Here is a 24,144-nt window from a genome sequence, read left to right as displayed (position 1 = left end):
CCTGTCGGGTGCCCGGTGGATGGGATCGTGGGCACATCCCCCAGGAAAAGAACTGGACAAAATTGAGTGGGAATTCTGTCCTGAATGTGGCCCGGGCCTCGTGTTTGCAGATTTCACGAATGGCTGCTGGATGCGGCTCAATTCTAGTGACCGATTTCATCAGCAGTTAGAGAAAACTGGTGAGACCAACCTTCAGATCAAGGACCTGGAGTAGCAGGACAGCGGAAACTACACAGCTCACGCGAGGTTTCAAAACAGAGAGGTGCAACCACAATCCTTTGTCCTGCAGGCCACAGGTGAGAAATCTCCCCAGTCTCTTTACTGTGAGCAGTAGCCACAGAGGGGTTCTCTTGGGGTTTATTTAGAGAGAGGGTCCCACAGAGAGGGGTGTATTTAGAGAGAGGGTCCCACAGATACGAAGGCCCTAGACCACTCAGAGCATTAAAGTTAGAACCAGATTGTGGACCTGACTCAGTCCTCCACTGGTAATCAATGCAGCTGTTGCAGCACTGGAGACATGTGTGCCCAGTAAGGACTCAGGCAGCTGCATTTTGCATTGCTTGGAGTTTCTAGGTCAGTCAAAAAGGGCAGCAGAGTGCTCAGCAGAGGCAGATCTGGGGGAAATGGAGCCCGGGGACAACATCTGAGTTTTGTGCCCCACCCCCCATGGGCAGCCTCTCTTCCCCACCATGACCAAACAATGATTTTTTACACCAGGTCATTTCAAAGTCACCGTCACATTGTAGAACATGCCCCAACTTACAAATCTGAACACAGCAATGTGCCATGCCACACAGCAGAAATAAAATTCTTGAAAACGTTTTCAAAATGCTTTCAATATGTTTTATTACTGCTGTGGAAACATTTTGTGGTGTTGTATCCAGTCCCCCCAATTGGGGAAAACAGCATCACTTTCAATGTTGTTTAAACCAAAGATCCCAGATCCTCCCTTTAAAGTGGATTTAAAAGGAAAATCTGGGCTCCCTAGTTCAAACAGCATTGCAAGGATTGCTGGAATCCACCTAAGAACAACATCACTTTTTCAATGATTTTTAAACTAAAGACCCCAGATTCTCCTTTTACATCCACTTTAAAGATAAAATCTGGGATCTTTAGTTTAAACAACATTGAAAGTGATGCTGTTTTCCTCAATTGGGGAAAATGGGTGCCCCATCCCCCATCCAATGGGAGCTAATACTAGATGGGGCTACCCTTTTGAGGGTCCATAACTTTCGACTCCCTGAACCAAACTGCACCAAACCTGGGCGATCTCAGCAGGATATTATTCTGATGATACCACCCAGGTTTAGTGAAGTTAGGTTCAGGGGGTCCAAAGATATGGACTTTCAAATGGGTAACCCTATCTACCATTAGCTCCCTTTGGAAACAATGGGGGTGCCTTTGGGGGTCTATAACTTTGAACTCCCTGACCCAAATCTCACCAAACATGGCTGGCATCATCAGAAGTGTCAACTGATGATAACCTAAAAGTTTGGTGCCGCTAGCCTAAAAACTGCACCCCATCTGAGTTTTGCCCCCCCCCCCTCAATTGGCAGCCGCCCTCCCCCACCGTAACCAAACAATGATTTTTTACACCAGGTCGTTTCAAAGTCACCATCACATTATAGAACATGCCCCAACTTACAAATCTGAACACAGCAATGTGCCATGCCACACAGCAGAAATAAAATTCTTGAAAACGTTTTCAAAATGCTTTCAATATGTTTTATTACTGCTGTGAAAACATTTTATGGTGTTGTATCCAGTCCCCCCCCAATTGGGAAAAATGGCTCCCTATAAACAACATTGCAAGGATTGCTGAAATGATGTTTAAACTTTCAATAATGTTTAAACAAAAGACCCCAGATTTAAATGAGCCCTGTCGAGATAGGGCAGTATAAAATAAATAAATCCACCTTAAAGGGAGAATCTGGGGTCCCCAGTTTAAAAAACATTAAAAGTGATGCTGTTTGGGGTGGATTCTCCCCCACCCTGAAACTGCATCACTTCCAATGTTTAAACTGGGGACCTCAGATTCTCCCTTTAAATCCATGCTGAAGGGGATGGATTTGAAAGGAAAATCTGGGGAAAGTTGGGGGATGCCTGCTGTCAGGGGTGCAACTGTTAAGCTAGCAGCACCAAAATTTCAGGTTATCTTTAGGAGACTCTCCTAATGATACCACCCAGGTTTGGCGAAGTTTGGTTCAGGGGGTCCAAAGTTATGGACCCTCAAAGGTGTAGCCCCCATCTTTTATTAGTTCCCATTGGAAACAATGGGGATGGGGCATCCCCCTTGGGAGTCCACAACTTTGGACCCCCTGAACCAAACCTCACCAAACCTGGGTAGTATCATCAGGAGAGTCTCCTAAAATTACTTTGAAATGTTGGTGCCTCTAGGTTAAAAAATACGCCCCTGGCAGGCACCCCAACATTTCCCCAGATTATCTGCTCTGAACTGGCTCCATTGCAGCAAATGGGGAATTTCTGGGTGTGTACGCAGGGTGCACATTAAAAAAGTTAGCAGCATCAACATTTCAAGGTATCTTCAAGAGACTATCCTGATGATAGCACCCATGTTTGGTGAAGTTTAGCTCAGGGAGACCAAATGTGTAGCCCCCTTCACCTATTGGGTGACAGACGAGGCTTTCAGGGACCTAACAGCCGGGTCCCACTCCCAAGGTGACATCTCTTCAGATGTCATGGAGAATGAAGGCCTTGGGGATGGAGGGTGCCAGTCTGAGGTGGGGGAAAATGCTCCCTTAGATGGGACCCCTTCCTTAACTGGTGATCAGCTATCCTCTCGCACTGAGGATACCCCTCGGGGAGGTGAGGGGCTCCTTGTAGTGGGTGATTCGATCATTAGAAATGTAGAGAGTTGGGTTTGTGAGAGGCGTGATGACCGCATGGTGACTTGCCTGCCTGGTGCGAAGGTTGCGGATGTCACTGCCCGTCTAGATAGGCTTTTAGACAGTGCTGGGGTGTAGTCAGCAGTTGTGGTCCCACATTGGCACCAACGACATTTTAAGGAAATGTAGCCGGGAGGTTTCCTGGAAGCTAAATTCTAGGCTTAGCTAGGAAACAGGTTGAAGTCCAGGACCTCCAAGGTGGCATTCTCAGAAACGCTACCCGTTCCACGTGCAGGAAGCGAAGCTAGGCAAAGCGGAGATACAGGGATCTCAATGGAAGTGGATGAGAAGGTGGTGTAAGGCAGAGGGTTTCAGATTTGTCAGGAACTGGGAACCTTTTGGGACAAGGGTAAGAGCCTGTACAAACGTGGACCGAGGCTTCATCTTAACCAAAGAGGAACCAGGCTGCTGGCTCAACATTAAAAGGTGGCAGAACAGCTTTTAAACTGATCACTGGGGAAAGCTCGACCCAGGGGAGCTGAGGTGACTTCAGTTGCCCGGAATACAGTATCTATGGGGATGCAGACAGAGAGGGAGGTTTTTCTAAATCAACCACATACAAGCGAGGTGAACATAGCAATGTGCATGTGACAAGGGATAGTGTCTACAAAAAAGACTTTGAGGGTAAAGCACATAAATCCCAGTGTTAAGGACACAGAGACAGGGTATACAGGTGTCTCTATGCTATCAAGTAGAAGCATCTTCGACCTACAAAATGGGGAGCTTAGAGTACAGAGTTTCGAAGGAGGACTTTGATATAGTGGGCATTACAGAGACATGGTGGAATGAGGAGAACCAGTGGGATGCTGTTATACCAGGCTACAGGCTCTATAGGAAGGATAGGACAGGGCGCATTGGGGGTGGAGTTGCCCTTTACATCAAAGAGAGCATAGTATCACATAAAATAGACAATGCAAGGGGAGCTGGTTCCCCTACAGAATCACTGTGGATATCAATACCAGGTGTGAAGGACAGTTTAATATTAGGAATATATTATCGTTTAGTGCTACTGCATTGATTTCTGCATTGAGAGAGACTAGGATACAAGTACCTGCTCTCATCCTCCCTCTGGCTTTTAACCTGAATGCTGGAATTGAGAAGGAGGCATAACCTGCAAGATGAATGTCGCTACTGGTCCAAGTCTCTTGTAATGAGATAATATTAAAACTGGCTAGAAATTTCATTAAATCAGAATCACCTATGTGGCGGCACCACCCTGATATGTTCCAGGAAAGTATCGATAGTGTAGAACATTTCTGGCGTCAGGCTGTACCATCCAGTGGTGTGATCTGTGACTGAGAGTACTGTACACATCCATTAGATGAAATTCTGTTAACAATAGAGTTCAATGTCTGGGTGTGTGACTGATATGGGTACTGACCTTGGAAATTGTTCCGGTGTTTTGCGAAGTTGAGCCGTTATTTGGGATGATGTCATAGTGAGGTGGACTTGAGCTGTTGATTTCCAATGAAGTTTCTTTGACCAAGTGCAGGTGCAGAGGAGGGCTGGAAATATCAACTAAGGGATCTTCTTGAAGGCCAATAGAAAGATCACGAGATCCCCTCCTGTGTTCTTTTTCCTTCATTGATTAATGGATTAGTGGTTCGATTAGAGGGACTCTTGGGACCCTAATACATATGGGGTCTCATCTGTTTCCATTGTGAGTTATAGTGTCCGAGGAATTGGTACCAGGACTAGGATCCGATAGGAACATAGTTACTGAATTCTTCCAGTTCGGCTGCCCAAGATTTTCCTCCTAAGCTACGGAGAGTCTCTGTAATTGGGAAGTACTCTTTTCTGAACGCAGATCAATATCTATTTCTTGATTCAGTGGTTTTAAAAAAGGGCTTTTGAGATTTTTCTCTGTTAATGGTTTGGTATTGTATTGGCTGTTGATGGACACGGAGAGATCTAGAAGTTGTGAGTGAGGAGCTGGGTCTATCTGGGGTTGTTTAATAATTTCCGCCTACTCGCTTAGTTGGAGAGGGATTACATCTGAGTTCTTGTGTGGACGTTGATGACCTCGCCATCCCCTCGATGAGGAGTCTTTAGACAGATTCCATTCTGTCAAGGATGGAGTTAATCTCATTCGTCCTTTCGAGTGTTTCTGTTGAGAGTCTCTGGTAGAGTACAGGATGAGAAAAGTCGAGGGTTTCTTAAGAGAGATTACTTTATTAAATGACTTCTTGTTGCTAGAGATGTCCACCAGTTTATTGATTTTGGTGTTGTAAAAAAAACCACTATTTACCCAGATGTCATAGCTTTTAGCAAAAAAAGCATTGAAGCTTGAGAAGATAGGGAAGGGAGGTGTCAGGGACTCAAAGCTTGAGTACCAATCTTGTATATTTATTTCGATATGGGGGAAGTCTTTTAAAGGATTTCAGGTAGGTCTTCTTTGGTTGACAGTTGAGGAGTTTACTGAGGGATATACATATCCTGTGAAAGGTTGACCACCGACCATTGTTAAGAGCAGAGTCCCCTATATCAACTGACACTTGGTGGTGCTGCAGCACAAGTATGGTGGAGAATTTATCTGGGTTAAAAAATAAATGATTAGAATATAAGTATTTAGAGTTATATAAAGTGGGTGAATCAGGATAGTTGGAAGTCCTGGATTGTTCTGAGATGGAAGAGGCAAGAGAACCCACTCTCTCACTCAAAGAAGCAAGGCAACCAAGCAATTTCTCGAAGGTCTTGGAAATAAGAAAAGCCTCCTTTGAAAGTAAATCTGTTAAGTACCTTACTTCTGAGCTGTCCGATAAGGGCTCATGATGGTTAAACACAGAGGAACTCCCTGCTTCTGGTAAGCATTCGGTTGTTACAAGTGGGAGTAAGGGTGAAGGATAAGCACTTTCCTCTTCATGTAGGCTATTATTCGCAACTTTGGCCCGCCTTTGGCCCAAGCCCTATTGATTTCGCAGCTCAATCTGAAATTTTTACTAGTAAATGTTTATTTGCCACCTGCAGAAGAGGCAAGCATTCTTGTAGAGAACTGGTCACGATTCCATCAATACATACTTTCGCTTGAGCAAGAACATCCTCTGACACCTGTCGTCATTGTTGGTGATCTAAACACCAGGATTGGAGAAAATGATTCAGCCCTAAGTCAAAGATGTGGCTTAAATTTGGATGAAATTCAATCTGACACCATATCTCAATGCAGGTTGTCCAGCGATCACACCATAAATCAAGCAGCTCCCCATTTGATAGACGCTTTGCCTATCAGCAAATAGGGTAATTTTAAATGGTCTTCACTCCCTTTGATTACCCTGGAAAGTTCACGTTTAGATCTGCACGTAAGGTGAAGTGTGAATTGATTATGTAAAATAATATCGCTTCGAACTAACAAAACCACATTGATCACTTTGCAATTATGGCCTCTAACGGAAAGCCGCAGCACTCTCCCCTTCTTCTTAGACTAATAAAACAAATCCCTTCGAAGCAAAATCAGCTCAGGAAGAAGCGCTCTTCCCTGTTATGCCCGCTTCGGGCTGGACGCTAAAGAAACTGAGACTAAACAATGCAGCTCATTCTATTTCTGATGATCGGATGGCTAACTTTCTCTTCAACTGATTTAGCACTGCTGCAAAGGACAGCAGAGGAGGGTTTGTCAAATCTATAATGAACTGGTTTCCTACTTAACCACTCAGGGTTCCAGTAATCAATCACATCATAGGAGCACTTTCACACATTCAGTGAATCCTTCCACCTGGCTTTCCGACGGAGAATGTATGAGCAGCAAGTCCCAACTCCGAGGAAGTTATTTCATCATTGTGAACTTAGAGGAAAAGTGTCGCTTATCAAAAGAGTACCTCGCACTTGGCTAAAGAAAGTCCTATCATGATCTTTTTAAAGACCAAAAAGAAATTACATCTTACAAAGATTTGGAACAATCTCCAATCAAGCCTTTAACTCCAGAGACAGCAAAAGCTTTTGGCGCATAATTGAATTCAGAAGTGCCGGCGAGCCCTATACAGTCATCAGTTCGCAGATTTCAGGGGAAGCATGGAGGACACATTTGCAGCTTCATTTTCTGCAATCCGGAACTTTTGGATATTCCATGCTGCAACCCTGGAGCAGCAAAGCATTTACCAGAATGGCCTCCTGTCACGAAGCTCGCTTATGAGGTGGTTACCCTTTATATCCTAACCTAAAACAAGGGAAAGCGCCAGGCCCTGATGGCCTGCCACCTGAACTCTTTAGAAGATTCCACGGAGTTCTGGGCCCCTATTTTGGCTACTCCTGTTTACCAAAATTAATAACAGTGGCTGTATCCTGAAGTTATTGGACTGAAGCTATCATTGTACCTCTATATAAAAAGGTGATCCATCAAAATCCATCTAACTATCGCCCGATAAGCTTGCTTTCAGTGGCTAGTAAGCTTTACTAAGGTACCTTATGATACGATCCTTTCACTGCCTGGTCCTCTTCAGTGCTAGGCCCCGGAACAGATCAGACCATATGCCACAGGTAAATCCACCCTTGACCATTGTCTGGTTTTAAATCATTTTGGCGGAGAAATATTGCCACCCCAAGCTGGTGGGAAACTCCTAGCGGCTTTCCTAGGATCTGACAATGCGCATTTGACTCTCTATTCCCAGGAATCAGCTGTGGGAAAAAATTGACACAGTGTTGGGAATTAGACCAGAGATTACTGTTTCTTATTCGCCAGTTGTATTCCTCAACTACCTGTCAAGTTCGTTGTGATGCGTGCATGGCTTCCTAACTTCACCTATAGTTTCACAACAAGGGGGGAGTCAAGCAGGGTTGTATTCTTGCTCCTCTCCTGTTCAATCTTTATTTAAACAACTCTTGCTCCTCATTTTATCTCAGACTGAAAGTCACGCACTCCGGCATTTTGGGACCAAAGACCCACATGTGCACTTCTCTGAAATGCACAGATCTGACACTGTGTTACTGTATGTCTTGGTCCAAGGTGGGCCTGCAAAGGAACTACTTCAAGCCTTTGCAACGTACTCGCACAAACAATGCCCTGTCGATTAATTATAACAAATCAAAAGTGCTGATTTTTTTAAATTCAAAAAAACTCAACACGTGGAAAATAAACGATACATTGATTGAACAGGTCCATTCATTACAGATATTTAGCAATCACCTTCCCTCATTCCTTAACCTGCACCTCTCATATCCACCAGACTCTCCAATACAAAGTAAAACCAAAGTGTTGTTGGCAATATCCAGATTTTTTCACACCAAGAGGCGGTCAATTTTTTCCTGTCAAGAATGGAAGTTTTTTCAATAGGTTAGAAACTACTGCCACAATTACTTCTATGGAGCTCCAATCTGGGGAGCAAAAAACCGGGCTGAGAAATTAGGAGAGTGTTCAAATCTTTGTTTTAAATTCGATCAAGTTTATTGGGTCTTCCAAACTTTCCAGTCACGTATCAAGTTCTTTGTTTAGAAACTTAGGAGCCAAGACCATTTTTTCCTGGGTTTGGCTTTCTTTGTTTAAATACTGAAAGCTTCGCCTTCATTTTAGAAACCCTCCCGGGCAGTCTGACGCATATCTCCTGTTAAGCGACCACTTCCACTCCACCTGGCACACCAAAATTATCAATCAAATAAACAACTTTATAGGTGTATCTTTTGACCAACTCTCTACTGATGGACGAAAAGACAGGCTTTCGGAGTTTTGAAACAACGCGACTATACTGACATTGAAGGCTGGCAGCTTCTCACAGCTGGAGCCCCGCAGAACTTGTTCTCCCACATTTTATGCGCATTTCACCACCATTGCCGGGTTCTTAGTGGCTAAATATCTGAGTAATTTAATCAATCCACATCTCCGTAGATATTTTATGCTTGCTCGGTTCCAAACTAATATGCTACCGACTGCCCAGAAACAAAGAGGCGAAGATATCATGGCAAGTCCTACAGGAGAACAGGACTTGTTCCTGCGCATTGAGCCTAAACCAGAAACAACTGAACACGTGCTCCCTTCATTGTAAAGATTTGGCAGTTTATCGGTTGCTTTTTCTCGAGGCCATCTTGAAGAAATTTTCAGTGAGATCAGACAAGGAAATAGTTTCATACTTGCTTAGTGACCATCATCCCCACACTACTGAATCAGTTGCCAGGTTTTTAACAAAGGCACTTGGATCAAGGGTGAAACCTTTGTGTAAATTTTAGTCAATTGGTTTTAACATAAATTGTATTTTACCACTTTTTATATGCCATTAAAGGTATTGTATTTGTATTTGTATTTGTAAATATATTATCGTCCCCCTGACCAAAGTGCACAAGAGGATTCTGAGATGGAAAAAGAAATTAGAGAGGCCAACAAAAACAAAAATGTAGTGGTAATGGGTGATTTTAACTATCCGCATATAAACTGGAAAAATGCATGTTCAGGTCATAGTAAGGAGAGAGCATTCCTGGATATGCTAAATGACTGTGGCTTAGAGCAGATGGTTGTGGAACCAACCAGGGGAGAGGTGATCCTAGATCTAATTCTATGTGGGACCCAGGACCTGGTGCAGGAAGTCAGTGTTGTTGAGTCGATATAGGGACAACAGCGACCACAATGCTGTCAGATTCAGTATCTCTGCATGCGAACAAGTGGCAACTACTAAATGTAGTTACATTAGCATCTTCAGAAAGGGAATTTCTCAAAGATAGAGTAGATCTTAGGAAGCTGAAAGGAGAAAATCAAGAGAGTCAAAACTGTCCAGGATGCTTGGAGGTTATTTAAAAACACAGTAATAAAAGTTCCGTAAGAATGTGTCTCCACAGGTTAGAAAAGGCAGCACCCAGTCCAAAAGAAAGCCACCATGGTTAACAAGAGAGGTTGAGGAAATTATCAGAAAAAAAAGAAAATGTCTTTAGAAAATGGAAGTCCAGTTTGGCTGATGAAGAATATGAGAGGGAACACAAAATGGTGGCAAAGAGAAGCAAGTTAGCTGTAAAGGAGGCAAAAAAAAGGATTACATGAGGAATGCATGGCTTGCAAAACATCAAGACCAGCAACAAAACAGTTCCTTCAAGTACATCAAAAAGCAGGGAAGCCAGCAAAGGGAAGCGGTAGGGCCCGTTAGATGACAAAGGAATAAGGTGTGCTAAAAGATGGCAGGGAGATTGCAGAGAAGCTGAATGAATCTCTTTGCATCTGTATAACACACTTAGAGGAGGTGAGGAACATTCCTGCACCTGAACCAAGCTTCTTAGAGGCCGAATCGAGAAACTAAGCGAAGATAGTGGTAGTATCAAAGGGAAAAGTTCTGGCAGCCGACTGATAAGCTAAATGTTACCAAATCCTATTGGCCCAGATTGCATTCACCCAAAGGGGTTCTTAAAGAGCTCAAGCTATGAGAGTGCTGTTCGCTACTCACTTTTAATATGCAACTTATCCCTGAAATCAGGCTCCATCCCTGAAGACTGGAAGATGGCCAATGTCACCTGAGAAATCTTTAAGAAAGGATCTAGGGGGGGACCCGAGGGAATTACAGGCCAGTCAGTTCTGACATCTGTTCACAGTAAATTAAAGTAGAATCTATCATTAAAGATAAAATTATAAAACATGTGTAGAAAAGCAAGACCTGCTGAGAAAGAGTCAGCATGAAGCTTTTGCAAGAGCAAATCTGTCCTTCAAACTTACTAGAGTTCTTTTTTGGGGTGTAAACAGGCATGTGGACAGAAGTGAACCGGTGGACGTGTCGCAGTTTCCAAAAGGCTTTTGACAAAGTTCCTCACGAGAACTATTGAGAAAACTCAGCAATCAAGATAAGGGGGGGGTATACTGTGCTGGATTAAACTGGTTTAGAAAACAGGAAACAAGAGTGGGTGTAAATGGGAAGTTCTCACAATGGAGAGATGTCCCAGGGTAGGTGTACAGGATGGTGCTCTTTAACTCTTCTGGCAGGCTGGGGCCAGGGTAGGTAGTGGTGGCCAAGAAGTTTGCAGATGATACCAAATTGCTTGTAGGTGGTGAAACCACAAAGGATTCTGAAAAGAGCTCCAGCTGGACATGATAAATTGGTGGAGAATTAATGAGCAGGCTCCAGAAATGGCAAATGCAGTTCAATGTAGCAAAATGTAAGAGTGATGCACATAGGGGCAAAAAATCCAAACTTCACATACTGCTACAGGGGTCAGTGCTATCAGTCTGTAGACCAGGAAAGGGATTTAAGCGTCTTAGTTGATAGTTCCATGGGAATGTCAACTCAATGCATGGCAACAGCTGTGAAAGAGCAGAAAACTCTATGCTGGGGATCATTAAGAAAGGGAATTGATAATAAAACTGCAAAGATTGTCATGCCCTTATATATAAAGCAGTGAGTGCGACCGCACTTGGAAGTACTGTGTCCAGTTCCCAGTGCGCATCTCTCAAAAAGGATATTGAGGGAGATAGAAAAAGTGCAGAGAGAGGGCAACAAGGATGATTGAGGGACTGGAGCACCTTCCTATATAAGGGGAGAGGCTGCAGCGTTTGGGACTCTTTAGTTTGGAGAGGAGGCGGCTGAGGGGGGATATGATTTAAGTCTACAAAATTATGCATGGGGTAGAAAATGTTGACAGAGAGAAATTTTTCTCTCTTCTCACAATACTAGAACTAGGGGGCATTCATTGAAAATGCTGGGGGGAAGAATTAGGACTAATCAAACAAAACACTTCTTCACCTGGCATTGTGATTGGTGTTTGGAATATGCTGCCACAGGAGGTGTTGATGGCCACTCTCCTGGATAGTTTTAAAAGGGGATTGGACAGATTTATGGAGGAGAAGTCGATTTATGGCTACCAATCTTGATCCTCCTTGATCTGAGATTGCAAATGCCTTAACAGACCAGGTGATCGGGAGCAACAGCTGCAGAAGGCCATTGCGTTCACATCCTGCCTGTGAGCTCCCAAAGGCACCTGGTGGGCCACTGCAAGTAGCAGAGTGCTGGACTAGATGGACTTTGGTCTGATCCAGCTGGCTTGTTCTTATGTTCTTATGTTCTTATTAGCTCCTATTGGAAACAATGGGGGATGGGGCACCCCCTTTGGGAGTCCATAGCTTTGGTCCCTCTGAACCAAACCTCACAAAACCTGGATGATATCGTCAGGAGAATCTCCTGTAAATTCCCTGAAATTTTGTGCTGCTAGCCTAAAAACTGCCGGCAAAAAACTGAAAAAGCACTAAAAATACAAAAAAACACAATGAACCTGAATTTTTTGCATCCCCCCATATGACCAAATGGAGACACCCAGGGACATCTATACCCCCATGTCCCCATGGCAGATATGCCTCTGGTGTTCAGTGAGTTACAGTAGTCTAGGCTAGGTGACAGTTGCATGGATAACTGTAACTACGTCAGGAGGAAACACATAGGGGCCAGTAACCTGGGATGGCAAAGGTGGTAAATCCTCTAAAAAAGTTGCTAAAAAGTTTACTGTTGACAGAGATCACACCAGCGTTATGGCCCACGCATTTTCCCTGCCTCATTCAGGATTCCAGAGGAGGCACCCAGTCGAAACATTCCAACAAATTCTAACCTTTTAAAACCTCTATCTATTCTTATTATATAACAAAGTCAATAAAAACATTTCCAAAAACACAAACATGTAGATGCAGACACAATAATACATAAGCAGGGCTAGCAAGGGAACACAAACAGTACAGAGATTGTATTGTCGAAGGCTTTCACAGCCAGATTCTACAGGTTGTAGTGGGTTTTCCGGGCTGTGTGGCCATGGTCTGGTGGAACTTGTTTATTGTTTGTTTATTTATTGTTTAGTTTTATATACCTCCCAATCCCCGCAGGGCTCTGGGCGGTGTACAACAAAATTAAATCATGGTATAACTAAACACAGTCAAAACTAAACAATTAAATTTCAGCACAAATAAGTTAATAAATCCCCTTTTAAAAACAGCGGTTAATACAAATTTAAAATAAAAAACAAAGGCGCCTAACACAACCCATATTTAAAACCCTCCCTAAACAGGAAGACTGCTGGCTCCCTCAATAACAGATGTAAATAGAGGTGAGAACAGATGCGAGAACAGATGGGAGCACCATTCAACGGCTGGTTACTCCAAAGGCCTGGTGGAACAACTCGGTCTTACAGGCCCTGCAGAACTCACCAAGGTCCCGCAGGGCCCGGACAGCTGGAGGAAGGGTGTTCCACAAGGCCGTGGCCAGGGCCATAAAGGCCCTGGTCCATGTGGAGGCCAGCCATATCATTGAGGGGCCGGGAACCACCAGCAAATTGGCCTCTGCTGAGTGCAGAGGCCAAGTAGGACATATGGGGTAATACGGTCCCGAAGATACGAAGGTCCCAGGCCACGTAAGGCCTTAAAGGTCAAAACCCAAACCTTGAAGACGATTCGGAATTCAACAGGGAGCCAATGCAAGCAGCATAGCACAGGCTGGAGGTGATCTCGGAAGGCGACGCCTGTGAGCAATCGAGCCACTGCGTTTTGGACCAGCTGTAGCTTCCGAATCAACTGCAGGGAAAGGCCTGCGTAGAGCGAGTTACAATAGTCTAACCTGGAGGTGACCGTTGCATGGATAACAGTGGCTAGGTCCGTCTGGGAGAGGAAGGGAGCCAGCTGCCGGGCCTGGCGAAGATGGAAAAAAGCAGCTCGGGTTGTAAGGGCCACCTGGGTCTCCATTGAAAGAGACGAATCCAGGTGGGTCACTCAAGCCTCTTGGGCAGAGGAGGTGGGGTGTAATGAGACCCTCTCCCACACCGGCGGCTGAAAATTTAACCACTTCCATGCGGCCAACCGTAAGAATATCCATCTTCAATGGATTTAGTTTTAACCTATATATGCCGCAACCAACCAGCAACATACTCCAAGCAGTGCTGGAAAGCCGCGGGAAGGCGTGACCGCTCCCCCCTCCATCAACAGAATGAGCTGAGTGTCATCGGTGTACTGATGACAGGTCAGCCCAAAACTCTGCACCAGCTGAGCAAGGGGTCGCATATAGATGTTAAATAACAGTGGGGATAATAATGCCCCCTGAGGTACACCACAGTAAAGTGGGCACCTCCAGGAGGCTTGATCCCCACACCACACTTGCTGACTCCGGTCCCGGAGGAACGAGACAATCCACTGAAGGACAGTGCCCCATACCCCAGAAACGGCCAGGCAGTGGGCCAAAAGATTGTGGTCAACCACATCAAACGCTGCAGTAAGATCTAACAATACCAGCAACGCCGATCCACCTTGGTCAAGCTACATACGGAGTGTATCTGTGACGGCAACGAGAACAGTCTCCGTCCCATGCCCAGCACGGAAGCCGGACTGGAAGGGGTCGAAAGCCGATGTGTCAACCAGGAAGCCCTGAAGCTGCTCCAACACCACTCTCTCAATTACCTTCCCAAGAAACAAAAGATTCGAAACGAGTGATGAGTGGCTGAGATCCACCTAGGATCTAGCGATGAATTAACTTTTTAAGAGTGTGCAGACCACTGCCTCCTTCAACCCATCCGGAAAGACTCCTTGCTCAAGGGAGCCATTGATGATATTCAACAGATGGGGTCATAGCTCTGCCCGGCAGGACTTGATAAGCCAGGAGGGGCACGGATCCAGAGGACAGGTAGTAGGTCTAACAGCAGCCAAGGCCCTGTCAATAGCGGTTTCAGAGAGCAGGGAAAACTGGGCCAAACAAGGTCCCAAAGACGGCAAGGGAGCCTCCAGCTCGCTAATTGTAGAAAATGTGGCAGGAAGGTCCTGGCAGAGCGACGTGACTTTATCTGCAAAAAAGCTCATGAATGCCTCACAGCCAATAGTCAATTGAGAATTTATAGAGCCTTCCGATAGGGAGGTCAGAGATCGAATTATACAAAACAATTGTGCCGCGCGAGAGCTAGTGGATGCGAGAGAAGAGGAGAAAAACTTTTTCTTCGCCTCTTTCGTCGCCATCTCATAGGCCTTCATAAACGTCCTATAAGATGCTCGTGCAGCTCCGTCACGAGATTTCCTCCACACCCGCTCTATTTATTTATTTATTTATTTATTTATTTCTCAGTCTTATAGACCGCCCAACCCCCGAAGGGCTCTGGGCGGTGAACAACATAGAGTAACAGTTACATACTAGACTGTAAATAATTTAAGTTAAAATGCAGCAATTAAGAACAATTAAGAACAGCAATGCCCGCAACAATTCCTATTAAACTCTCCCAGAAGGGGAGAGAAAGAGTGGGCCCATAGATGGTAATGGACCCAAAAAGTAGGAGGAGGCGGGGGCACTTAATCAGCGGCTGGACACTCCAAAGGCCCGGCGGAACAACTCCGTCTTGCAGGCCCTGCGGAACTCACCAAGATCCTGCAGGGCCCGGACAGCTGGAGGAAGAGTGTTCCACCAGGCAGGGGCCAGGGCTGTAAAAGTCACAATACCTGCGTGGAAAACCAACACATCATGGAGGGGCCAGGGACTACCAGCAAATTGGCCTCTGCTGAACGCAGAGGCCTAGTAGGGACATATGGGGTAATGCGGTCCCCTAAGTGCCCGTTTCATATGACGTAGCTCCTGCGTATACCAGGGTGCCCGCCAAGAACAGGGGCGTAGAGGACGCCCAGGGGGCAACAGCCTCGATGGCATCAGAGAGCCGGGAGTTCCAGTCCTCCACCTGCTCATCGAGCATGCCGGCGAGTTCAGGGTCCCGCAGAGCATTCAGGAAACCAAGTGGATCCATAAGTCTCCACGGGCGGGCATAAATAAGCCCGTTGCCTAGACAGGGATGGCATGGCAAGTCCATCCAGACTTTCAGGGCATAATGGTCGGACCATGGCACTCTATCAACAGAGGATATGACCACATCAATCCCCGACCCGAAGACCAAATCCAGCGTGTGACCGACCTCATGGGTGGGGCCAGAACTTACAAGGAGAGGCCCAGCGCCGCCATGGATGACACCAGGTCTGCAGCTGCTGCACATGAGGCGATGTCAACATGGACGTTGAAGTCACCCAGGACTATAAGTCTAGGGAACCGCAACGCCCAGTCTGCCACCACCTCCAGCAGCCGCAGCAGGTTGTCCCCCGATGCGCTAGGCGACCGGTACACCAGGAGGAAAGCCAACCTCTCCGAAGCCAACCACTCTAGATCGACACACTCCATACCAGTGATCTCTGGGACGGGGGCTGCCCTGAAAGGGATAGAATCACGGATGAACATCACCACCCCTCCCCCCTGGCCCTGTGTTCGTGACCGGTGGAGACATGAGAAACCTGGTGGCGCGACCTCGCCTAAGGCTACAGTCTCGCCTTCTAGCACCCAGGTTTCGGTGACACAAGTCAGGTCCATCTGCTGGGCTCCGAGAAAATCCCGGAGAACAGCGGTCTTGTTGTTGATGGACCTGGCATTAATCAACACCAGCGACGAAGCAAGGTGTTCCTGAACCCTACCACCTCCGTTCCTCGGGATAGGTCGGAGGTCAGAAGGCATGCCGCATTACCTAAGTTATGTCTACAACAGGCAGGTTAGGCCAAGTCTACTAACACTAAATAGCTGGTGCAAAAATTAAGCTAATTGCCCACGGACCTTGGCCCAATATCCTATAATATACAATAACTACACCAACACCAAATTATAACAAACCAAAAACATATAAATAGAATAATTGGATCCAAGGTTGATGTTTCAATAGCAGTCTAGTACTCTCCCCAGCAGCCAGCGATTAACATGGTTGGAGTGGTAAAACAAAATATCAGATGTCCAGCAGATAATATAGTGAATGGGACCAAAAAGGCCAGAAGAGGGCGCCAGTTCTTGATAAAAGGAACTGTTGGTACCAGATCCTCACACCCTCAACGAAAAGTGATGGTGTAATCTATGCAGTGATGGTGTAATCTATGCTGTCCACACAGACCCCCAATAGACCCAGCAGCACGATTTCCATGCAAGTGGCAGACGTGGGGCTCACACCACCCAAGTCGGTCACCTGTGCACAAACCAGAAGTAATCTCATAGGCCTAGTGACACGCAAACAGACAGATCGGGCAACAGCCAGGGGACCTCTGCCACCAGTCACCCCTGCCAGGTCTTGAATACAATGCCCGACTGCCGAAGGGTGCTCCCTAAAACGTAACCCGGTTGGTCCTCTCACCACCGGCCAGGGAAGATGGCAACCAGGGAGAGCAATAACGTCCACAGGAGTCTGGGGTCTAACGGCTCCCCGCTGTGTAGTTGACCCTATAAGCGGTTTCTGCTGCTCACTCCTCTGCAAATATAGAGTCTTTCGGTCCCCTTCCAGTACCCTCCACAGCTTGCATATCGATAGTACAGCCACTGAAAACACGGCCGCTGCAGCACCGAGATGGAGTTCAGAGCCTGCGAAGCTGCGACTCCCCGCGACGGGGCGCCTCGCAGCTGCTGCACCTGGCTCGCTCCAACCACGGAACTGCCGAACGGATCATGCCACTCTCATAGGAGTACCAGTCCAGACCGGTAAACAGGCTGGGGTCACTGCCACTGACCCCCGGCGTCGTTGATGTAATCGTCGCCACTGGACTACTACAGGCTCAAGCACTGGCTCAAGCTCAGGCGCCGGCTCAGGCTGGGAAACAGACTGGGGTCTCTGCCACCAACCCCTGGTGTCGTTGTTGTCGTCGTTGCCACTGAGCTGCTCCGGGCTCGAGCGCCGGCTCACCAGTCTGAGAGGGGCCGATACAAGCAAGGTTTCAAAAGTGAAACCGCCCCAGCAAAGGAGACGAGGAAGGCAGGCAGCGGGAGGAGCAGAGAAGGCCAGGCAGCACATACCGTCGTCTTCTTCTTCTCGTCTTATTCTGTCTCGTCCTGCTCTTATTATGGTGAAAACTAAACAGCCACCAAAAGGAATGGATAAGAGGTGGGTAAAAGGCTGATTAAAAGGAGGTTAGAATAACCATTTAAACTAATGTAGTGGAGCCCCGCTGTCGAGCTCCGTCACGGGCGTCATCTTGTATAGAAAGGTTCCTAACATTTTCCCTGCATCTGTGGTCGGCATCTTCAGAGGTGTATCACAGAGGGAAGTCTGTTACACATTGTGTCCAGTGAGAAGGGAATGTTAAGTGGGGTATATATTGTCCATGCCCCAGGGTGGGGAACCAATCTGTAAGTGTTTGGGTGGAACTTGCTATGGAAAAGTGTGGTTGACTACATTGTATTGCAGGTAGGGTTATCAGTCCATTGTAGTCGCATTTGCATTCTCTGCAGCAGCAGCAGCCTTAGTGAATGCAAATCCTGTGTCTGGGTGAAGTCCATGAACGTAGCATGCTCTTGGCCTTTGATTCTGATTACTGATAGCCAAGCTTTGTTAATTCTCAGAGTCTCTTCTTTCTGGTTGAAGTTGTCTTGGTGTTTGTGGATTTCAATGGCCTCCCTGTGTAGTCTGACATAACTGTCCAAGTTGTCCAGAATTTCAGTGTTTTCAAATGAAATGTTATGTCCAGTTTTGTTTAGAGCATGTTCTGCAATTGCAGATTTTTTGAGATGGTTAAGCCAACAGTGTCTTTTGTGCTCCTTAATATGAGTCTGAATGCTACGTTTTGTGGTTCCTAGGTAGACCTTTCCACAGCTGCAGGGTGTGCGATAGACTTCTGGAGAAGTGAGGGTGTCTCTTGTCCTTTGCTGTGCGTAGCATCTGTTGTATTTTTCTGGTAGGTTTGAAGATTGTCATCTATCTTGGTGGCCAAAGCTCAAAACTCGACAGCAAATTCAGCCAGGGGTTGGTTTCCCTGGTGTATGCGCTCGATATACGGCTGGAAGGGATCCTTGAATCTGCACCGAAGGGCCATCATGAAGCGCTGGAGGGACTGAAGCTCTGGTGCATGGCTCTGAAACAACCCCACATACCAAGCCACCGCTTGGCCTTCTGGGAGTGCCCCAGCCTCATGCACTCTATCTGCTTCATTCTGGTATTCTGTGGCGTTTCCCCTCCCCCCCCCCCTGGAGCCCCTGGGACAAGGTACCTTCCCTGACCTGGGGGTTGTCCTCCCCAGACGCTTGGTCTCCCCTTTGACCCGAGGGGCCAAGAAATAACTTTGCCCACAGGGCGGCTGCAATAAGCTGCTACCTTCTCTCCCTGCCTGTCCTTCCCTGTTTCTTCACAGGGTGGCGCGGGCAGTAATCCAGGCACAGGTCTGGTCCTGTTACTTCCCAGCCACCGAGACCCTTCTGTCCCCTTCCCCTCTTTACCACCCTTCGTTGGCAACCCCTTCCCCCCAGCCTCTCTCCACACCCTCTGCCAGCTTTCCTCCACACCCTCCCCAGTCCCAGCTGCTGCTCGTCAATCTGTCTCACAGCCGTTTCAGCAGTGAGAGGCCTCTCCCTGTCAGCTCTCAGTCTGCCGGCTCTTGCCCTGCCTGCTCTGCTGAGTCCAGGTGCCGGGTCTGGCGACACAGCCGTGCCCGGACACATTCCATACCATGAGCTGCATATATGCATCCACCTGCACCAGGAAGACTGGGAGTTGTTCACCATCCCTGTCAAAACGGACTTTCAGCTTCCGCGACGGGGTACCACCGGGGCAGGCATCCCCATCAGTGCAGCCTGCACTCCCTATGGCACTACCTGTTGGGCTGGAGCTACTCTCGGTGGAGGCTGTGGGGGCAGTGGTCACTGGGCTGCTGCTTGCCCAAACTGTCCCTGCACTCCGGACAAAGGTACAGGTTGGGAGCTTGAATTGGCTGGGCGACTGCCCAACAGGTTGCTGTTCCCAGGCCGAAGATTCGTTGCCTCTGCAGCCTCAGCATGGGCCAAGAGGAGAAACATCTCATCGTTCAGCTGCCAAATTTCCCTCTCCAGGGTGTCCTGTTCCTTGGGCCAGCGACTGGCCTCCCTGCGAGGGGCCCTTGCAGGAACACGCAATCAAAGCACTCCTGGCAGATGGCCATCCAGACTGTCTTTGGAAACCTCCAAAGAACGAGACTCCACCACTCTCCAAGGCAGTGAATTCCACTGTCCAACAGCCCTGGCTGTCAGGAGGTTCTTCCTAATGTTTAGGTGGGATCTCTTTTCCTGCACCTTGAACCCATGACTCCTTCCAAAAAGAAAAGCCAGAGCTCACCTAGTGCTGTCCATCCCACTTCTCGTCTCCTCTGCTATGCCTCTCTGCACCCCTTCTCCCACCCCCTCTCCACAGCCCCCAGCCCCCTCCATTCCACCCTCCTCTGCCTTTAAATTAAGCCCTCAAACTGTGGAGTCCCGGTACCCTTTGGGCTACCTTTGATCCCATCTGTCCAACAAAGGTGTCAGGGGGCAGAAATGATTCTCCTCACGCTCTTCTGTTTCCATAACAGTGTAGGCCAGGCTGAGAGTCTGGCCCAAGGTCACCCTCCAAAATTCATAACAGACCAGGGGTTCACACTCAGACTTCCTAGATGATAGTTTGGCCCTCTAACAAATACGTCACCCTGGCTCTCAGGGTTTCTTCAGTTCCCAAGGCAGGAGATCAGCAAAAGAATGGAGAATGTTATCCGAGAAGAATCCACGCACAGCAAAAGGCAACTGATACAACAGACTGCCGTAGTCAGGGCTACTGGTCCTCGGACCTGCATCACTCCAGTTTTATTCAGCCTACGCTGGCCCCCCTGGAAAGATTTGCTTGGCCGCCTTTACCACTCTCTTCCATCAGCAGGTGCACAATTTCTGTATTGGTTCTGGTGGGTTTTCCGGGCTGTGTGGCCATGGTCTGGTAGATCTTGTTCCTAACGTTTTCCCCAGGCAACAGGACAGAGGGCTGGAGGGAAATGGATGTGCTCCCAGCATGCTCTTTTGGGGGTCAGCAGTATCCTAGAATCCAAGAGTTGGAAGAGACTCGAAGGGCCATCAAGTCCAACCCCCTGCAATGCAGGAACACACCATCAAAGCACTCCTGACAGACGGCCATCCAGTATCAAGAAAAATGGGGCATGATGCTGGGACTGTGAGGCAAAGTAATTGTTTCTCCTTTTGGTCCGCAGTGGACGGGAAGTGAGACGGAGCGGAGGTGTTCAGGGTCCTGCAGAGGAAACTGCTGTGGTTGAGGCCGTGGTCTTGGGGGGCGAAATATCAACCTGAAGACTGTGCCAGAAGAGACAGGCTTTGCAGAACCACAGCCCACCTCACGGGCGAGGGCAGAAAGAGCAGGGATGGAGATCCGTGGCTTTTGGTGGGTGATGCTGCTGCTGCTGCTGCTGGACCACCAGTCCTCAGGTGAGCATTGCCCAAAGACCAGCCAAAATCTGACTTGCCTCCCAGCGTGCCAAGAAGGACCCAGGAGGGCGGAAGCTTTGCCCCAATCCTGAAATCGGACTGTTGTGATTTGGGGGGGGGCAGAGGCATACCAAGGGGTATTGCCACCCAGAGACCATTTTTCTCTGGGTGCCCCCCCCCACTGCCCCCCCCACTGCCCCCCCAAATCCCTTCTGTCCTCCCCTTCCGGGAGGCAGAACAGACTGACGTCTATCGTCCTATAAACCTATAAAACATTTAATGTTATGTTGGTTTCTGTGTACTCTCTGAGAACATTTCCAGGCCATTTTCTGGTATAGTTGTTGTTCAAGATCCCTTCACTAGCCTACCTCTCACTGCCAATCTGAGTTATTCCCCATTGCTATTTTAAAATGTTCTTACTGTTGAGCTAGTGTAACAGCCCCCCTGCTGCCCCCCAAATTCCTTCTGCCCTCCCAGGAAGCAAAACAGACTGACGTCTATCGAGGGTGGGACTTAGAGGGCAGGGCCATGCCCCATGTCACCCTGGGGGTTTGGCCACACCTCCCCAATCCCCACCCCCAGACACTCCGGGCACCCCCCCTTTGCTCTCAGCTCCCAGGGAACCTGCAGCCAGTACTACCTTCAACCTTCCCCTCCGGGGAGGCAGAAAAGACTGATGTCTATTGGGGGCAGGGCTTAGGGTGCAGGGCTTAGGGTGGGCATGGACACCCCCCAGGGTGATGTAGAGGTGTGGCCACACACCCCTATGCCTCGCCCCTGGCCTCACTGCTATGCCTCGCCCCTGACCTCTCTGTGAGGGCAACCAGGCCTCAAAGCAAGTCCCAGAGGCTGATAGACATCAGTCTTTTCTGCCTTCCTGGGAGACGGGAGCAAAGGGGGGCAGCAGGGGGGCACCCTGGAACCTGCCCATGTTGATGACACAGACAGCGTCGAGGGCATCCGAAGATGACGAGGCAGCAAGACTTCCTGCTGCCTTGCCATCTTCTTCTTGGTCATGTGCAGGGCCGATGTTGCACCTCCACGTGAACAGGTTAGTGGCACCCGGGGACCAAGGGTACCCTTGTCCCTGGGTAAATATGCCACTGGGGGGTGACGCATCCCAGGGGAAAGAGGAATTGTGTCTGTGGGGGTTCCTGACCCACAGACTGAAACATATCCTGGCCTCGGGAGGCGTACGGAGGGCTGGACTTGGTTGCCATCACAGAGAGGTCTATTTTCTCTCTGTCTCTCTCCCCCATTTTTTTTCCCACTCAGAGACTGCAAATATTCCCACCCGGAATCCTCGTCGCTATCAAGTAAGCGGCATCCAGGGAGGGTCAGTTTTGCTTCCTATAGTCTTAACCGCATCCGAAAGGGTCGCCAAAATAGAATGGAAATTTCAGCCCCAAACTGGCCTCGCCCTCGCGATTGCTGAATTCATTGGTGGAAAACTGGAGCGGCCCAATCCTCGCGACAGATTTGGGTGGCGGCTAAAGATGGTGGACGAGGCTACGCTGAGGATCACCGAGCTGGAGATGGGAGATGGTGGTGACTACATGGCCCGAGTCAGGCTGGCCTCTGCCGTCGTTGAAGAGCACTCATTCACCTGCCGGGTCTATGGTAAGGATCAGGACCGGCACCGTGTTCCTTGCACGGTTGCTTCCAGCTGCAGAACTGAGACCTCTTTCCTGTTCTCCACAGAGCCCGTGCCAGAACCACAGATCCTCTTCCGACTTGTCTCCAGGACTGCAGAGTCGTGCAACGTGACCCTGCGGTGTCTGGGGTCTGAAAAGGGGGGAATTAACATCTCCTGGAAAAGAGGGGATCAGCTTAGCTTCTTAGAAGGGAGTTCAGACTGGTACCACCTGTCTGCCGAAAGCACGGATCTCCACGTGTCATGGCGGCCCAACTCCTCAGACTCCACCTTCACCTGCCTGCTCAGCAACCCCGTGGATCAGAAGAGCGCCTCGTTTCACCTGGCCAGCATCTGCCAGAATGGGAGTAAGTCAGAGAAAGATTCAAATGTAAATGTTTTCTGGAAGTGTAACCTCTTTCCGTGGGTTCTGTGGGGCAGTACTTGGAAGGAGTTGCAAAGAACTAAATTTAAAACAAAACAGTTTACTTCTCTTAACAAATAATACTTTAAAAACATTTAACATTTACACAGGTTGAAGTCCAGGACCCCCAAGGTGGCATTCTCAGAAATGCTACCTGTTCCACGCGCAGGGTGAGCTAGGCAAGCGGAGATACAGGGTCTCAATGCGTGGATGAGAAGGTGGCAGAGGGTTTCAGATTTGTTAGGAACTGGGGAACATTTTGGGAGAAGGCAGGCCTGTACAAAAGGGACGGGCTTCATCTTAACCAAAGAGGAACCAGGCTGCTGGCGCTCAACATTAAAAAGGTGGCAGAACAGCTTTTAAACTGGTTCTGGTGGGTTTTCCGGGCTGCGTGGCCGTGGTCTGGTGGATCTTATTCCTAACGTTTCGCCTGCATCTGTGGCTGGCATCTTCAGAGGTGTATCACAGAGGGAAGTCTGTTACACACTGTGTCAGCTTTCAAACTGATCCCTGGGGGAAAGCCGACCGAAGGTGAGGTAACTTCAGTTCGGAATACACCTGTTATTTGAGGTTACAGGCTCTACAGGAAGGATAGGACAGGGCGTATTGGGGGTGGTGTTGCCCTCTACGTCAAAGAGAGCATAGTGTCACATAAAATAAACAATGCAAGGGGAGCTGATTCCCCTACAGAAGAACTGTGGATATCATTACCAGGGGTGAAGGATAGTCTAATAGTAGGAATATATTATCGTCCCCCTGACCAAAGTGCACAAGAGGATTCGGAGATAGAAAAAGAAATTGGAGAGGCCAACAAAAGCAAAAATGTCATGGTAATGGGGGATTTCAAGTATCCCCATATAAACTGGAAAAATGCATGTTCAGGTCATGGTAAGGAGAGAACATTCCTGGATATGCTAAATGACTGTGGTTTAGAGCAGATGGTTATGGAACCAACCAGGGGAGAGGTGATCCTAGATCTAATTCTATGTGGGACCCAGGACCTGGTGCGGGAAGTCAGTGTTGTTGAGCCGATAGGGAACAGCGACCACAATGCTATCA

At 48.0% G+C, this 24,144-nt stretch overlaps 2 protein-coding genes and 1 long non-coding RNA gene across 3 annotated transcripts in view; all 3 read left to right on the top strand.

Annotated features, from left to right (window-relative positions):
- LOC125439818 (SLAM family member 7-like) overlaps positions 1-24,144 on the top strand; it is a 273,063-nt gene that overhangs the window by 115,654 nt on the left and 133,265 nt on the right. The gene's annotated exons all lie outside the window — the stretch shown is intronic.
- The window catches only part of LOC125439826 (T-lymphocyte surface antigen Ly-9-like), a 109,628-nt gene that overhangs the window by 37,635 nt on the left and 47,849 nt on the right, over positions 1-24,144 (top strand). The gene's annotated exons all lie outside the window — the stretch shown is intronic.
- On the top strand, positions 42-22,329 carry LOC125439854. The gene is made up of 3 exons (XR_007245595.1): positions 42-296; positions 20,797-21,028; positions 22,304-22,329. It is a non-coding gene; the product is annotated as an uncharacterized LOC125439854 (long non-coding RNA).

The sequence above is a fragment of the Sphaerodactylus townsendi genome, linkage group LG01 (assembly GCF_021028975.2).
Source record: "Sphaerodactylus townsendi isolate TG3544 linkage group LG01, MPM_Stown_v2.3, whole genome shotgun sequence".
In the NCBI taxonomy this organism is placed as follows: Eukaryota; Metazoa; Chordata; class Lepidosauria; order Squamata; family Sphaerodactylidae; genus Sphaerodactylus; species Sphaerodactylus townsendi.
This window is presented reverse-complemented; position numbering and strand designations above follow the sequence as displayed.